The following is a 19,059-nucleotide window of genomic DNA, read 5'->3' as shown; positions in this document are numbered from 1 at the left end:
CGAAAAATCAATTCTATTATGCTTATTAAGGAATACAAATAGGAAAAACAAAAGGAAATAATTAAACATTTCAAATTTGATATAATTAACATAATGTAACACAAAAGGAAAGATCTGATAGATATTCTTTATTAGATTTGGAAACAAATGCGTTGTTGTTAATCTATGGGGGTCCATTAATGAATTTGAGCAAGAAGTAAGCTATATTAATTAAGGTAAACAATGAAGCTTAGTTAGATTGTTTACGAAACCAATGGGGTTCTGGACCCTCCCAGGCCTGACCATAAGTCCGCCCCCTGCGAACTAATTAATTGTCTGGATGAATATCAAATGCAGGTGTATCATTCTCATCGGCAACGGAAGTATGTTTGACTAGTGATGACTGCAAGGAAACAAAATGTCCAGTTCTAGTTGTTTGTGTTAACCATGAATGCACATGCGTGCACTCTGCAACTTCTCAATCTCCAGCAAGAAAATTGAAAACAGACCAACTATATATATGTCCCCCGACTGATTGCAAGCACATTGTTTGTATCGATGCTTGCCTAGAACGTGTTAACGGTGTATGCAAATGCGTAAAGACGTAAATTTGTTGAAGTAGTGTTGCGATGTTCTTAAGAATATGAAATAATGATGCATCTTCATCTTACTTTTAATAAAAATGATGTGAAATGATAGTTATTTCTACATCGGTAGGAATCAATATGTGAAATGTGCTAAACTATATATTAATTCAAAAATACTACTTATTTTTTAATGAAATCTAAATCGAGTGTCAATTTCATTAATCACATGCCAGAATGGCCTTCATCTAGACAAATTAAAAAGGTGTGGTAGTATCCACGGTGATACATAGAAATAGGTCCACTCATTATACATCAAATTCGTAGAGACTAGCATAAATCCTCCTTCAGTACTACTCCAGAGGCACTAAAGACACAGAAAGTACGTAGATCCCTAAAAACTTGAGAAATTATTAAAATTAAAAACTACTAACATAGGATCCCTAAAACAAAGAGAATGTTTATGGGCCTAGGGCAAAAACCCTACCAGCCCAAAAATTGAAGCCCAAAAGCAGCCATGCTTCACTCTCTGTGCAGATCTAGCAACAGCACCATCGCCGGCCACCATCACCATCACCACCATCACCACCTTCGGCTCATGGCAGATGCAACCGGACATGCTGCTAGTTTGTTTGTTTTTCGTGGTTTCTTGGGAAGGGAGTTGTTGCTCAAGCCTAATCTCTCCTCAGACAGGTTGGCTCTTAGATTTGCTGCTGGTGTTAACTTTGGTAGGAAGGGATTTTCGATCGAATCGGTTCATCTTGGATAGAATGCTGGGAGGCGGACCATGGACATTGATCATCAATTAATCTGCAATCATGTAAGATTTGAGAGGGGACGGTTTGTTGCTGATATAAAGACGTGTTCTTGACTGGTGTAACCTGATGGGATTGTGCAGCATGCATGATCTATTCGGCGGTGGCTGCGTTTGTTGACTTCTTGGGCTTTCTATTAATTTCTAGATATGTGATCTCTTCCTAAATTCAAAGCACTAGATTTCTAGGTTTTAGATTGATTATTGGTGGGATGGTTGGAGAGGAAGCAAAGCCTATGGTTGAATGGTGGATATGGAGTTGTTTAGAGTTTGAGAAAGAGTACCTATTTGGTTTGCCTTGGTGACACTTGCTAGATGAGTTTCAATGTCGATTGCTCGAGGAAGAGCGCGCCGGTGCAACTCTTGTTTTTAGTTTTCAATTTGGTATTAGTTATTTTGAGCCAAGTTTAGCGGAATAGCGGTGATGGTCCTACTATTATGTTTTTTTCTAAGGCATTATTTTGCGAAATTATGTGAACTAAATTTAGGGCTTTTGGTTATCAACAAGATTGAGGATTATCCTTAAACACGGTCTTGCGGTTTTGGGAGGGTGAAGTGGTTCATCTTGATGTTGGTGGCAAATGGGAGATTTAGGATAATTTACGTTTCATTGTAGCCTGAATGTATGGGCATAAAGGTTGGTTAAGGGTTAGGCCCTTTTGGCTCATGGATGTCATTAATAATGACTGAACAATAACTGTGGTTCTTGGTAGGAATCTGTGTTATGGTGTTGTGGTCACAACCAATTATTCTAATGCACTATAGTCTCCCTTGTTATTAATATACATAAAAAATTCTTCTAAAAGATAGAGTAATTTCTTCGGTTCATTTTCAAAATATTATACATTAAGTGTTTATTTTTAGAGGAATGCTAGCAACCTTCCCCTCCAACTTTTCCATCTCTACCTCCTCCATTCATTGCATGCCACGTGTATTCCACTATCTAAAAAGAGTTTTTCCCCTCAGACGGGTCAAAACTTTCATGAACCGGACAGAATTATACCCAATCTTTCAAAGTGACCAAAATGGTACCTGAACTTTCAAAATGTGGTCAAATGGATACCTCCGTTAAATTTTCGTCACTTTACCGTTAGTTTAGCCCATGTGCCGCGCATGTGACTGAAAATTAAGGTAAAAAGACCATAATACCCCTAAATTTATGATCTGATATATTTCCACCCTCTCTCATAGTCTGCCTCTAATTTTCCCTCCAAATATTCCCGCCAAACATATATCTTTTTTTTTTTTTCTCTTCTTCTTCCCTTTTTCCTGAGAATAATCATGTACCTATTTTCTATACAACTGAACATATCATTTGAGATGACCTCTGCAATTTCTTAGAAGAAAACAACTTCAAATTCTGTACAGAAAAAGGAAATATAATTTCAGTAATGATGCCATACCTGGATTGCTCCTTAGCAATTCTTTCCTGTACGATGTAAGCTTATTGTATAGAAAATAGGTACATGATTATTCTCACATGCGCGGGAAACTACTGATATAGTAACCTTAATATGGTTACTAATCATATTAAATAGTAACCTTAATATGGTCTTTTTACCTTAATTTTTGGAGGGAAAATTAGAGGTAGACTATCAGATCATAAATTTAGGGGTATTATGGTCTTTTTACCTTAATTTTCAGTCACATGCGCGGCACATGGGCTACACTAACGGTAAAGTGACGAAAATTTAACGGAGGTATCCATTTGGCCACATTTTGAAAGTTCAGGTACCATTTTGGTCACTTTGAAAGATTGGGTATCATTCTGTCCGGTTCATGAAAGTTTTGACCCGTCTGAGGGGAAAAACTCATCTAAAAAATTCAAATAATTAATACAATTAAAAGACAAGTTTTCACTTCCCCTCTTTACCCTTATTTAATTTTACATGCATTTAATTAAGTAATTAATGTTATAAAGTAGAGAAGAAGATGGAGAGAGAATAATTGGGAGGAAGTAGAAGTGTTCTCATTCAGTCTCATTAGCCTCCTTTATATAGAGGTAGGGTTTGCATCAAAGTACAAAACTAATGAGTATTTACGTGGACAGCCATATAAATAATAATATTTACAACACTCCCCCTTGGATGTCCACTAATGAATGATGATATTGGACGCGCTTATTATTGCCTCGTTAAAAACCTTCCCAGGTAACAAAAACCCAGTGGGACAAAAATAACCCTGGTCGAAGGACAAAAAGAGCACAACGCGCATATGTCCTAGGTAGCATGCTTCTGGATGCTCCCCCTGATGAGAATCTTCCCCTGATTGTTGCAAGCCTTAATTATGTATGCGATAAGCTACATGTACCATGTATAGTGGTTTTGATGAGTCTATCACTGAAGTGAGACCATGCGTGAATTGCATATAGGGGCTCATCACAAATTTTCATACCTGCAAAGTTTAAGCAATACCAACAAAGCTAGACGATTTTCAATAAGTCTTACCTCATATAATAAGGTTAGAAACAATCTCATATGCTCAAATTCATTCACTAAGTAATAGCTAAACAATATAAAGAAATTGACACATTTAACTTTGTATAGCTTAAAACATTGAAAATCATTATGGCATGCCTAGCCATACACATCAATATCTTTGTGTATTGATATGTCTCATATAAGCTCTTCAAGGGCTCTAAATAATTCATAACTTTGCGAAAGTTAGAATATGTTGCAACATTATAATCATAATTCGAATTTGATAGTAGTCTCGTCATAGTACTCATTAAGGCAATTTAGATCTCGTTGACTAGAACGAAATGAGTACATATGAGCTAGCTTTAGACTCTTTGATTCCATGAGTGAGCTTCAGGCTCTTTCAACCTTTCATGGACTTGCATTTGAATCATTCATGTATTTGAATCCCTTGAGGATTTGATAAGAAATACACTTATTATGACACTTTGCTTTTGAGATTTTGCTTTTAGCAATGTGTCTTCACAATATACGATGACAAAGTGCCATAAATCTCTCGTCAATATAACAGCTATATGTAACACTGTACTTATAGAAAATTGTCATTCATATAAGGGAAGATATTCATAATCTCATGTCTCTATAAATAGACATTGTGTCATAGTGATTTATCTTCACTTTTGATAAATACCCTTTTGTAACTTGTAGGGTTAGAGGTCCAAGTATTTCATCACGTTTCAAATATTGAATTTCATTGGAATTGCCTCTTTCCAATTTGGCCAATAATATACTTTGTCGACATTTATGGTGAAACGTGGTATAGCGTCCATACAGCCCTTAAAGATTTTTGGTAGCTACCAAATGTAAATTATCATCGATGATCAACAATCATAGATCCCACACATTCTTATATGCATGCATTAGCTATAATAAGCTTATTGATATTGGGTACCCATGCCACTTCTGGGGCATACATTGTCGCTTCTAGGACAATCATCTCTCATAGATGAATTATGTAGCGAATGTGGATCTTTTTACTTATAATCTCATATAGAGCATTATAGGGCTTGTATAATCTTCCCTGTTTTGGGAATTTAAAACTTTAGACCTGGTGGATACAATCCACACAAATTCACGCCGTTATTTAAATGACAGTAGTCTTTCCTTCCCCTAACGGCGGGAAGACTGTCTTATTATGACCATGCTCAAAAGATGCATTCAAAAATCTATCACTTTCTTTGGAGTGAAGGTGTTCATTGGCTGGTGGCGAACCCAAACCAAGTTTTAGGTCAAAAATGTTTTGTCCATTAGCATCAACCATATTGATTTATTATTGTATCACTAAGACATCATTTCCGAATGGCGTACTTACACCCTCTGTATGTGTAGCCATATTAGGAGCTGTGATATTGTTTAATGACATTCTCTTCAGGAGAACCATGTCAATTGGATACATTTGCATCCTACAAATCAAATGGAGTATACATTGTTTGTATTAATATGGTTGGTCTCAAGGACTTTAACCTAAGCAGATGCCTTTGCATTTAGCATATAATTTTGTCACTTTCTTTTATTAATTCACTAGTTTTGATATTTCTCAAAGTCAAAATGAGACGGTGGATAAATATCTCACACTAATTCATATCGTTCTTCAGGAACAATATTTCTCCCCCTTATTGCAGGAGGATTGTCTCATTAAAGTGACAACTCGCAAATATGTAAATAAACAATTTGCTTGTGAGTAAGATTAGCAATCATCAAACTTGTAAGTGATTCCATGCAACATGGTAGACAAAAGATGACGCAACTTCACATGCCAAAATAATGTATTTGATTCAATGAACTTCTGGTTCATGACATTATATGCCTAAATTTACTATACAAATTTGACATGAGAGAACAAATGGTATTCTCTAACCACATTGGAGGCACATAATGCAAATGGACAATAATGTGTACTCTTCTGGAGCCATCAATCAGATATGTAATTTCTGAGATGATTGTTATAGTAGCCTCATAAGCATAAGTCTTAATAATGTTTTCTGGACACCATGGATAAATTGCATTGTCTGAAAGTCACTCAAAACATAAGTTTGAAGGTGACACAAATCAAATTTGTAAGAATTGAACAGTGGATCTCATAGGATATATACGAAGCTTCTGGTTCGTGTTATACAGGTAAAACATAACGTTCAATTATTGTATTGTTGTTTGATGTAGATTAACATCAAATGCATTTTGAACTTTTGGCCAAAATGTTATATTCGAAATGTCGAGTTTAAACTTGATGACCATAATTTATAAGTACTTTAGATGGTCATCTAATTAGTATGATCTTTGAGGAACTTCAGGTCCTCATGTAATTAAGGATCAAGGAACTACAGGTTCTGATCTCTTTTAATTATAAAACTCACGATCACAAATAGGGTATACTCGTACTCATTCGTCATAAAACAATGATTGAATATCTGCTTACATATAAATTGGTGTCAATATAATCCCCTCAAAACTTCAGGTTTGAGGTTGATCAAGATTAAAACTCTTCGATAAATTGTCCATATACTCAAAACTTACAGCCCGAGTCTGCACAATTAGAACTTCAGGTTCTAAGGTGGAATGCTTTAAGCAAGCATAAAGAAGAATGTATCAATCTACATATGAAAATTACTCGAAACTTCTAGTTCGAGTCGACATAAAGTCAAATAAACTATGAATGAATTATATGTGTAATCGAAACTTCAGGTTCGAATATTTTTCTATGAACTACAAGTTCTAAAATTTCGTAATTTGGTTCAAATAAATTTGGTGCTCGAAACTTCAGGCTCGAGGTGATTAAAGTGAAGCTTCAAGTTCACTTTTATACTCAAAGCTTCGGGTTTGATTTTTACTGTTAGAACTTTAGGTTCTACTATGAAATTTTGAACTTCTGGTTCAAAAATATTACATTCAAAATTCATATGTTCGAGATATAGGACTGCTGGTCCGTATGAGTAACAACAAAAATAATTTAAAAGATAAGTACTGTAACGAAAGTATATAACAGAATAGGAAAATTGCAGGGAAGCAAAATAAATAAATAAATAGTGGAAACTTCTGGTTCCATGAATGAATAAAGTACACAGAACTTCTGGTCTGCTTAACTTTACAAATGTGATAATCTTGTGCCCCTCCTCTAATTGCACAAGAACATAATATCAAAATAAGGTGAGGAACTTCAAAATCACATTGTCGTGCGGAGGAGGGAACCCCAATACCTAAAAATTTTTGAGGAACTTCTGGCCCTCTTATAATTATTGGGATAAAAAAAATATGCGAGTTTATACACTCGATTATATAACTCTGAGGATCTTCTGGCCCTCGTAATTGCATAAGTTCTACAGAGCTTCATGTCATAATTTCAATTTACATTTCATGATCCTTGAGGAACTTCAGGTCCCCCATATGACCAGGGATCACTACATGCGGTCATTGTATAACTTTGAGGAACTTCTGGCCCTCGTTAAATGTATAGGCTCTGAGAAACTTCATGTTGCAATTTTGATAATATAATTAACCCTCTAGAAACTCCAGGCCCTCATGTTATCGGATCAAGAAACTTCAGGTCTCGATCTATTTTGATCCACAACTCGATAAATGTAGAATTTATTATATCAGTTTCTCAAACGATTGAAATCCAAATAATAGATTAATAAAAAATATACTTGGATTTCAAAAGAACGTACCTAGAATAGAAGACAAAAATATATTGGTATATATGAAATGTTTGGTAGCGCGTGCTTTGCGGTGTGTATGAAGACACGAAAAAAAAAATGCAATAATATATTTGTCAGATGTAATTGCTTTGACTACCCTTAACCAAGGGGTTGAAAATTTGGGAACTGATCAATGATCGATAATAAACGGAAAACAAAAAAAGAAACAAAAAAAAACCATTCGTATTTCACCAACATATATGTGGGCCTGTAATAGCAAATATCAAATTGAAACCATAAACTTACGAGCAAAGGATCAGATTGCTCATAATTATCTCATGCATATCAGGTAAATCAAAGGATCAGATTGCTCAAATCACAACATTGGGAATAACAAAATTGATAAACCAAACCATGAAAATTAAGAGTACTGACAAAGGGTTGCTAAATCCAATCGAACCAAATGATTTGATAACAAGTCTGCAGCTAGCCGTCCCTTAATCAAGAATTCAAGATGGTAATATATCCAAATCAAAACAATTTGTTTGCATAATTATATAACCTGTGAATCAAAAACATATATAGGTTACACAAAATCAACCGATATAATTATGAGAATTAAAACTCATAGATCATGAATCATGGTCAAAAGCAACAAACGTTGCGCCAAGACATCTTAGATCATCATCGAGTTTTTAAGAAGAAGAAAAAATAAGAGCAAAATGTGCTAGTAACGTGTTATAAAGTAGAGAAGAAGATGGAGAGAGAATAATTGGGAGGAAGTAGAAGTGTTCTCATTCAGTCTCATTAGCCTCCTTTATATAGAGGTAGGGTTTGCATCAAAGTACAAAACTAATGAGTATTTACGTGGACAGCCATATAAATAATAATATTTACAACAATTAATTTTAGTTTCTCAACTTTTTTTCTTTTTTTCTTTTTTTCTTTTTTTCTTTTTTTCTTTTTGTGAATCCTTTTTATTTGCAATTTGTATTACTTTTATGGGCTTACGTACATATTTACATAAGAAATACATACATGTATATTTAGAAAATACATACTTCAATTTTTTCTCAAAAAAAAAGGAAAAAAGAATTGAAACCAAAAAAGTGGCCAAACGTTTGCTTTAGTTATCTATACTATTATTAAGAGAAGAGAGCTTGCTCTCCAAAACTAAACAATTTGACGAATATAACTCTCTAATATTAAAAAAGTTTAGAAATTGAAATAACCAACAAATGACAATAATGTCAATTTAAAAAAATAAAAATAAATTAAATTCCTTAAAAAAAAAAATATTAGTTATTGTTATAGGAAACTGTTTTGGTTAAGAAACCACCCACTTCCTTACAAAAAAAAAAAAAAAAACTCCCACACACAGAGTGTGGGCACATGCTAGTATACATATATCAAAGAGAATGTTAAAAAAAATTATATAATCATCTAATCTAACATGTGTTCTAACGAGAAGGAAAAAAAAAACGTTTGCAGCTGCCATGTTAGTGAGTTTTACCATTTTATTTTTTATTTTTTTGTTTCTTTTGTTAAAGGAAAAACATATTGTGTGCCTTCGTCAAAGTGATTGACGGAGAGGGAATCAAGCAATTACCGATTAACATCAATCAGCATGGATTACGAACCAATCAGTAGTTAATGTCATCATTGCAATTGTTCTTTCCATTGTAATTCTCTCCCTATATAAAGGGGTTATGAAATGAAATGAGTAGACCAATTCCAATTCTCATTTTACTTTTACACGTTATCAGCACGCTCAGAGCAAATAGTCAAGAAAAATCAATTTTTTTTTTCTTCTTCCTGTTGAAAAAAAAACCCCAAACCCTAGAAGAGAAAAAACCCTTTCTCTTCCTCTTCTTCTGTGCCGCCAACGATTCAAAAAAAAAAAAAAAAAAAAAGAATCTTGCCCAGATCCGCCCCCCCTTCCTTCAGCGTTGCCGTCTGCAAGCTGCCACACCCGAGCAGCCCCAGCATCCTTCACCGGCCAAGCAGCCCCAGCCCAGCAGCGCAGCACCCTTCACCGGCCGAGCAGCCCCAGCATCATTGCAGCCCACTGCCTAGCCCAGGCCACCACCCGCCGCGCCAGGACACCAGCGCCCAGCTGCATTCCAGATCGACCTTTCGGACACCACGCTGGAGCCGCACGGCCCAGCCCCTGCTGCAACGCCCCGACGCAGTAGCCCAGCAGAAAAAAAAAAATCCTGTGAAGCATCCGCTGCCTCGACCCGGTCCCCACCGGCCTCCAACCTAACCCAGGCCACCAAACAGCCTCCGCGCCTCCGCCTTGCACCAGAGCATCACCTGCTCCCCTTCACCGGAGCGTCATCTGCAGCACCGCCTCCGCCTTGACGCAAACACGCCTAGCCTCCATCCTCTGGCCCATAAGAAGAACAGAGAACCCAAAGAAGACGAAGACGCGGAGAAGAGAGAGAGAGAGAGAGAGAAAACAAAAAAAAAAAAAAGAGAAAAGAAAAAAAAAAAAACTGGCACCCGGCCTAAAGTAAAGAGCCGGCCTGAGGCCCGAAAAGAAAAGAAACAGGCCTGAGGCCCAAGAAGAAAAAAAAGAGAAGCAACGAAAAAAAAGAAAATAGGCCCAGAACAAAGAAAAAAAAACAAAAACAGACTGAAAAAAAAAAAAAAAAAACAAAAGCAGGCCTCACTGGTGAAGCAGCCCAGTAAGAAAAAAAAAAAAAAACATCGCTACGTACGCCTGCATCAACACGCACGTGCGCTAGGATCGTTTTGTTTTCTCGCAATCAAGTATGTTTTCTTTATTTTGTTTTTATGATTTTCATCAAGCATGTGAATTTTATTTATGTTTTCTATTTTTAAACATGCTTTATACTTCATTATTCATGTTTTATTATATATGGTTATGAAGCATGTTTAGTTAAGATAATTTTGATCATTTTAGGCATGTCTTATTATTTATATAATTATGTTTCAACATGCTTTATATTTTATTGTTTATGGTTTATTATGAAATTTTGAGCATGTTTTTCTTTTTACGATTATATAAATTATGCCTACGCATGCTTCGTATTATACTATTGTTTACATTTTATTGTATGCATGATATATTCTTGCTATTATTATATTATTGCTATTATTATGTGTAGTATATATTTGTTGTATATTTGTGAAATTTGAGCATGTCATGTAGTTTATTTTTATATGCTATATTTAAATGTACTATGATTATTTTTAATGCAACATATCAATACCGTTTGGCCATGATAATGAAATTTCATGTGCATTATACACACAACATTGCCGTGATAAAGTATTTTCACATAGCATCGAAAAAAAAAAATGTGTGACCATTACGAATCTTGGTCTTGAAATCTAACTCATATTTTTGGAAAATAATTCACGTGGATGTCTTTATGACTGCGTAATTTATTTATTCTCTCTTGTTTGTGTAGATGGCTGATCCAACTCGACCTGACTTTGACATTTTGGACTCAGAAGGACTTGAGTACCATCGTTGGGTTTCCGATATGGAAACTGCCTTTGTGGCAAAAGACTACACTGCCACCATTACTGACCCCAAAGATGATGAACTATCTAATAAGGTGAAAGCAGATGCCTTAATGTTTCTGAGGTGACATATTGATCCTAGCCTACGCTGGGAATGCCTCCAGTTGAAGACACCCAAAGAACTGTGGGATGCCTTAAGGGACGTTTTGGGAACATTCATGACACTTTATTCCCAGAACTAGCTATTCAGTGGAATGGAATCCGCTTGCTTGACTATAAAAAGGTCAATGACTTCAACAAGGACATGTTGCGCTTAAAGGCACGTCTCAATTTCTGTGGAAGGGAAATCACAGAAAATGATATGATCTACAAGACTCTTACCACCTTTCCTAATTCAGCTTTTATACTAGCGAACCAATATCAGTTGGATTATGACAACAAAAGAATCACAACTTTCAATAAGTTGATAAGCCTACTGCAAGTGGCTGAGAGACAAAATAAGATTCTCTTGAATAACAATGCCAGACTCACTGGGACAAAGAAAATTCCTGAGGCTAATTATGGAAAAATGAAAGGTGGAAATAACTCCAATGCAAGGGGGTTTAGACGTGCTGATCCCTACCCACGTGGCAACCATGCACCACGTGGAAAGGGACATGGGGATCATGGAAACAAGATGCAAAAGGAAAGAGCTGACAATGAACCATGCTATAGGTGTGGATTCATTGGGCATTGGTACAAGAACTGCCAAGCAAACAACAGAGTAGCAGCCAATTACAAGAGGTATAGAGAGTCTAAAGAACAAGTGGCTCACTATATGGAAGAAGGAGGTCATGACCCAGACGTCAACCTTACAGTTGCAGACTCCAATGGCAAAGAGGAACTTGCTAAGTCAATGGATGCTCTCAATCTTGAATGATCTGCTTTATTCATTTTATTTTCCAAAGACATTTGTGAAGGCATAATGCCTCATTTTTAATTAGACTATTGTTTGGTCTTAAAGTTTATTTTCAATCATGGATTGATGAATAAGATTTCTGAACAAGACCTTGTATTGATTATCGTTGGCTTATTAATAAATTTTGAATTTTATTCTGAAGCACTGAATTTATTCAAATTTATTTACTAAACATATTTACATGGTTCGACATAGCACTATAAAGATGTAAAGCAATACATCTAGAGAAAAATTATTAGAATGAAAAGAATACCATTCTACGCAAATAACAAATACTCTAAAGAATATGAGTTATATTTTCTAAATACCTCCCATTTATTTGTAGGAATGAATGGAGGAGAACTTGAGTATTAAGAAATAGGCAATTATTCATTGAACTAATAGCCTATAATTCCTCTGTGACTATGATGATTGGATTATCACAGCTAATAAAAGGGCGAGGAACTGCCAAATTTTTGCTGCCTAATGGCGCAACATTTCAAGTCACAGACTCTCTATATGCACCAAGAGCTAATCGAACCTTGTTAAGTTTCAAAGATATTTGTGCCAACGGTTATCATGTAACAACACACCGTGAGAATGGAACTGAATACCTTGATATTAACTCTAATGAATGTGGAAGGAAACGCATTTTAGAGAAACTTATGAGTCAATCTAGTGGACTGTACCTCACTACGATTTGGATCATTGAATCCTATATTGTCACCAACAATGAAATGTGGGACCCTGACTCATACAGGCTTTTGCATGACCGCCTATGGCACCGAGGTCATGACATGATGATCCGTATTTTTAAAAGAACTCACACGGACATCCCTTCTTTCGAGTGAAAAATGGGAAAAAAATCCGCCACACTGCAAGGTGTCGGTTCTAGTATTTCTCAAATGCAGTCATTGCCTTCTGAAGTACCAGAAGCACTACCTCCCTCCCATTATGCCTCATTGACTATTTCAAAGGCACATCACTCGTTTTGCAAAGCCTGCTCTTTAGCAAAAACAGGATCGAGACCTTCCTATGCTAAAGCTACAAAACAAAACATTCCATTCTTACAAAGGATACAAAGAGATGTCTGTGGACCTATCCATCCAGAATGCGGACCATTCAAGTATTTTATGGTTCTGGTGGATGCTTCGACAATCTGGTCACATGTCGTTTTATTGTCCACAAGAAATGCTGCAATACTCCTAGCATAGATTATACGTTTACGGGCTCACCACCCTGATCACCCTATCAAGTCTATAAGGCTTGATAATGCTGGAGAGTTTACATCAAAAGCATTTGATGATTATTGCATATCTATTTGGATCGATGTAGAGCATCCTGTACCCCATGTGCATACACAAAATGGTCTCGCAGAAGCCACCATCAAAAGGCTACAGATGGTGACTAGGGCATTGGTTATGCGCACCAACCTGCCTATATCTGCATGGGGTTATGCAATATTACACGCAGCTTTACTTATTCGTTTTAGACCCACTGCTAGCCAACCATTTTCTGCGTACCAGTTGGTAACTGGATATGAGCCTGACATTTCACACTTACGCATATATGGTTGCGCAGTATATGTGCCTATTGCGCCCCCACAGCGCACTACACTGGGTCCTCAGAGATGATTAAGTATTTATGTTGGATACGAATCTCCAAAAATTATCCGCTATTTGGAACCCTTGACAGGCGATCTCTCTACCGCTAGATTTGCGGATTGTCACTTTGATGAGACAGTCTTCCCGTCGTTAAGGGGAGATAGGAAAAAGGATTTTCCAAGGGAACGACAGGAATTGTCTTGGTTTGTCCCCACTCTGTCTCATCTTGATCCCCGCACTTCATAAAGTGAAAGTGAAGTGAAAAGAATAATCGATCTTCAGAACGTAGCAGATTCGATGCCTGATGCGTTTACTGATATCGTAAAAGTGACGAGATCACATATACCAGCTGCAAATGTGCCTGCAAGGTTAGAAGTCCCCAACAAGGGGCACGGTGTCGCAGATAGAGGCACTGCAACCGCACTTAGTGGAGGTGTGGTTGAGGCCGTGGCTCCCCAAGGAAGAGGGGGAGGTCACTTGGTTCGATTGACACTCACCCAAGGAAGAAGAGGGTGAGTAAGGCACAAACCAATCATCAATGTATAGAATCCCTCTCATGAGATTGTCTCTGATTATAGTTATGTCCATGAATCAATACTGGAGGACGCTCCGATGTTTGAAATGATTCCAGAGAACAAAGAAATCTCAAAGGATTACGAGAGTACGTATGAGTTGATAGAAAGATCTTCCATACACATTGATGATATATACTGTTGCTCAAGGAATCATAGAGCACGATGATATCGAACCACGCTCTGTTGAAAAATGTCAACAAAGAGCATATTGGCCTAAATGGAAAGAATCAATCCAGGTATAATTAGATTCTCTGACAAAGAGACAGGTATTTGGTCAGGTAGTGCTAACCCCACCAAGTGTAAAGCCTGTAGGACATAAATGAGTCTTTGTCAGAAAACGTAATGAGAAGAATGAAGTCCTGAGGTACAAGGCTCGCCTTGTGGCGCAAGATTTCTCACAACGCCCTGGAATTGACTACGAGGAGACATACTCTCCCGTAATGGACGTTATAACATTCCGCTACTTAGTTAGCTTAGTAATTTCCGAAGGACTGGAAATGCAGCTCATGGATGTGGTTATTGCATATCTCTATGGGGATCTAGATTCAGAGATATATATGAAAAGTGCCTAATGGCCTTACATTACCCAAGTCAAGTCACTCTAAACCACAGAGTGCATTTGCAATTAAGTTGAAACGCTCACTTTAAGGATTGAAACAATCCAGACGGATGTGATATACCCGTCTAAGCGACTACTTGATTGGGAAGGGATATAAGAACGATGAATTATGCCCCTGCGTATTCATAAAGAAAACAAGTTCCGGATTTGCAATTGTAGCAGTATATGTCGATCATATGAACATAACAGGTACTCTTGATGAAATAAGAGAAACCGCGAGCTATTTGAAATCCGAATTTGAGATGAAGGATCTTGGGAAAACTCGATTCTATCTAGGCCTTGAACTAGAACATCGAGTTTGTGGAATATTAATCCACCAGTCTGCATATGTCCAAAAGTCAGGCGATATAACATGGACAAAGCATATCCTGCTAGCACTCCCATGATCGGTCGAAGTTTGGATGCAAAGAAAGATCCATTTCGTCCAAAGGAAGATGACGAACAAGTGTTGGGAGCTGAAATTCCCTATCTAAGTGCAATAGGCGCATTATTGTACTTAACCCAATTTACTCGACCAGACATTGCATTCTCAGTGAACTTGTTAGCTAGATTTAGCTCAGCGCCAACGCAGCGTCACTGGAATGGTATCAAGAACATCTTCGATACCTAAAAGGAACCATTGACTTGGGACTGTTCTTTCCCTAAAAAGAGACAAGAGGGACCGTAGATGGAACTGCAATCCCTAAAGGAAGTGTTGAGGGCGAAAGCGCCACTCCCTACACTAAAACGCCAAATGACGTTTTGGTCGGTTTTGTTGATACTGGGTAAGTCTCTGACCCACATAAAGATCGTTCCCAAACTGGTTATGTATTTACCAATGGAAACACGGCGATATCTTGGAGATCAACCAAGCAAACCCTTGTGGCTACCTCCTCGAACCACTCAGAGATTATTGTTGTACATGAGGCGGTTCGTGAGTGTGTATGGTGAAGAACTATCATTGCACATATTCGAGGGACTAGTGGTTTGAGTTCTACCACTGAAGAGCCTACTTGCATTTACGAACACAATGCAGCTTGCATCGAACAGATGAAGCTAGGTTATATTAAGGGTGATAACACAAAATACATATCGCCAAAGTTGTCCTACAATCAACAACAACAGACTCTCCTCAAGATTCAAATGAATCAAGTAAGGTCTGAGAAGAATGTGGCAGATTTGTTCACCAAATCATTGTCTAAGGACACATTTGAGAAACATGTGAAAAGCATAGGAATGCGAAGACTTTCCAAGCTCCCTAGATCAATGTAAGTATCAAGGGGAGGTGTAGACGTCAGGGGGAGTCTAACACACACATGTCATATTCAAATGTAAAAGGTGCGTTGTGCTCTTTTCCTTCGACCAAGGTGTATTTTTGTCCCACAGGGTTTTTATTGTTACTTGGCAAGGTTTTTAGTGAGGCAACAACTCATGCACCATTTCGTCTTTAACTTGGCACAAGGGGGAGTGTTAAAGGAAAAACATATTGTGTTCCTTCGTCAAAGTGATTGACGGAGAGGGAATCAAGCAATTACCGATTAACATCAATCAGCATGGATTACGAACCAATCAGTAGTTAATGTCATCATTGTAATTGTTCTTTCCATTGTAATTCTCTCCCTATATAAAGGGGTTATGAAATGAAATGAGTCGACCAATTCCAATTCCCATTTTACTTTTACATCTTTTTGTTTTTTGTGGGTTTTATATAAAAAAAGATGTAAAAAAAAACTCAGTATTATGGAACATGACCAAATAAATGAAAGAAAATTTTTCATTGAAAAACTTAGGAAATATAAGAAATGAAAAAAAGTTAGAAAAACAAAAGTGTCAAGAGTTTTTTTTCTTCATATTAATAGAGAGCATTTAATAAGGTCAAACATAAGTAAAGGTAAAACATGGAATGAAATTAGTTAATTTTTCAAGGCAGTAAATACATATATTGTAATCATAAATGAATCCACATGGCACAAGATAAGTGAGGAATGTAGAAAGAGAAAGGTTGGAGGGGAAGGTTGCTAGCATTTCTCTTATTTTTAGGTATATATTCCAGGTGTCTTGGATTATTTTTATTAGACTTACTAGATAATATACGAAATTATTTTAGTAATATATCTTCTTATCGTGTCCAAAAAAGTGTGACATCACGTCTTCCCATAAAAACATGTACATTAAAATTTTTAAATATTAATGATCCACTTTATGTTCTAAACCATATGGCGTACATTTTTATTTACATAATTAACTGAGAAGACACAATAATAAGAGAATAATCATCCATGATATTAACTCAAGACTTCCCACTAAAAATGGGAATATTTATGCTATGCAAAGTGGATATCCTTCTTTGTTTGATAACCAATTCTTAGAAATCTAGGTTGACAAACAACTTACTAGATAACTTTTTATCTTATAAAGCAACTTATTCGGGCAAACAAAAGTGCCCAAAGAGATAGAGGTTCTTGGGATGGTGCAAAGCTAGGCCATGTAATGAGGGTGTGGCCCTAGCCATGTAAGCTAGCTCATTCTTACATAGGGCAAACATACTACGTGGCGGTGGGACAACCCAATCAAAACTCATAAAATTAAGTGTGTTATGAAACTATCCTTACTTGTTAAAATGAAATACCCAAAACAACCCCTTGCATGTTCACTGATTGGGCAGTCCTACCAGCCACGTGGTACGTTTGCCCTATGTAAGAATCTCTCCTCAACTTGATTAGGCCTAATCTCTGATCGATTACTTTTGGAGAAATTTTATTTACACATCCATATTTGTTTAATACATACCCTATATGAGGCGACCTGGAGACCGGATTACCACAGCGCCATCGACCCAAGGAAGCCTACACCCGCGGCACTTGGAGTTAGTGTTTTGGGCCTAGAATTCCTCAAAGAGACAAGGCCTTTAAGTTGGAAAAGAAGATATCTATAAGCCCGAAATTCTTGGGTGTTAATGCTAAAAGTCCGGCGGTAGCCAATCTTTTGTTTAATGCGGGTCCGGTGGGCAGACCGCTACTCTGAGGATTGATGTATAGCCTTCGCTAGCTGTCACACGAGAAACAGGGCATCAGAGGGAGACCGCGTTGGGCGGTCTTCACTTCTCCGATGCCTAAGTTAGTCAATGCATATGGGCGGCACAACAATAGGTGAGTAGTAAAATGCGTAATTAATGAGGAGAGAGGAGAGAACCTTTTATAGGTGAGGAGAAGACTGATCTTCTTCTTGTTTTCGATGTGGGACTGATGTGCTTCGATTCCCAGCATCCTGAGCTTCTGATGCTATCTTGCCGCGGCACGTGGCGGCACGTCAGCAGTGATCTGGGGGAGATACGGGGCTCCAGGCAGTAGCCCGCCTAGCAGTGCTTCCGTAGGTCACTCCTTTGGCGGGAGTCTGTACCTCTGGCGGTATAATGAACGTGGCTCATTATAGCTAATTATGCTTGCAAATGCACATGTAGATACAAGTCCCCCAAGTCCCCAGTCAAGGAGGGCAATCTTGGTTGGGGAGTTGATCGGCGGTGTGAAGCGTTACCTCCGTTAGACTTGCAAAAGCATAATTAGCGTCAGTGCGTTGTCGACCATGGATTTACTGAGCGAACACTTTATACCCTTTCGGGTGGGCCCCTGCTAGGCCCGCCAGGGAGTCCCCCACTCCCTAGCCAAGATGGACCTCCGGATGGTCGGCAATTTGTTTGTTGAGGGGGAACAACATGGAGCAGAGGGTGTGGGTAGCAAGCCCAATCTTTAGTACCCAAGTGACAGGGGTCAATGTACCTGATCAGGGCCGTCGTAGACTGTTGACAAGTCCCCGTGTCCATTAGGAACGATCTGACCGTAACGCCACGTGGCGGTCGTTGTCAGAGTGAGGCATAGCCTCAGGATTCGCTGCTGGTGGATATTCCCCCGCTGGTTATAGCAGGAAACAGCGTCGCGTAGATGTGGCTGGCGGTATTTTATTGAGCGGTGTTGCGCTCAGCAAAGTACGCGGTTTGCAAGATGGAAAGGGAGCTCTGCCAGCAGTGTTGCGTGTAGCAGAAGGTGCCTTTCCTACCAGTTGACTAGCGGAAGTTCCGCTAGAGGGGTTTCGCTCAGCGGGGACCTCATCACTTGGAAGGTGACAAGTGAGAAGTTCCGCTAGCGGGGTTTCGCTCAGCGGGGACCTCGTCACTTGGAAGGTGACAAGTGAGAAGTTCCGCTAGCGGGGTTTCGCTCAGCGGGGATTTGGTCACTTGGAAGGTGACAAGTGAGAAGTTCCGCTAGTGGGGTTTCGCTTAGCAGGGACTTTGTCACTTGGAAGGTGACAAGTGAAGTTCCGCTAGCGGGGACTTCGTCACTTGGAAGGTGACAAGTGAGAAGTTCCGC

This window comes from Rosa chinensis, chromosome 3 (assembly GCF_002994745.2).
Source record: "Rosa chinensis cultivar Old Blush chromosome 3, RchiOBHm-V2, whole genome shotgun sequence".
Lineage (NCBI taxonomy): Eukaryota > Viridiplantae > Streptophyta > Magnoliopsida > Rosales > Rosaceae > Rosa > Rosa chinensis.
This window is presented reverse-complemented; position numbering follows the sequence as displayed.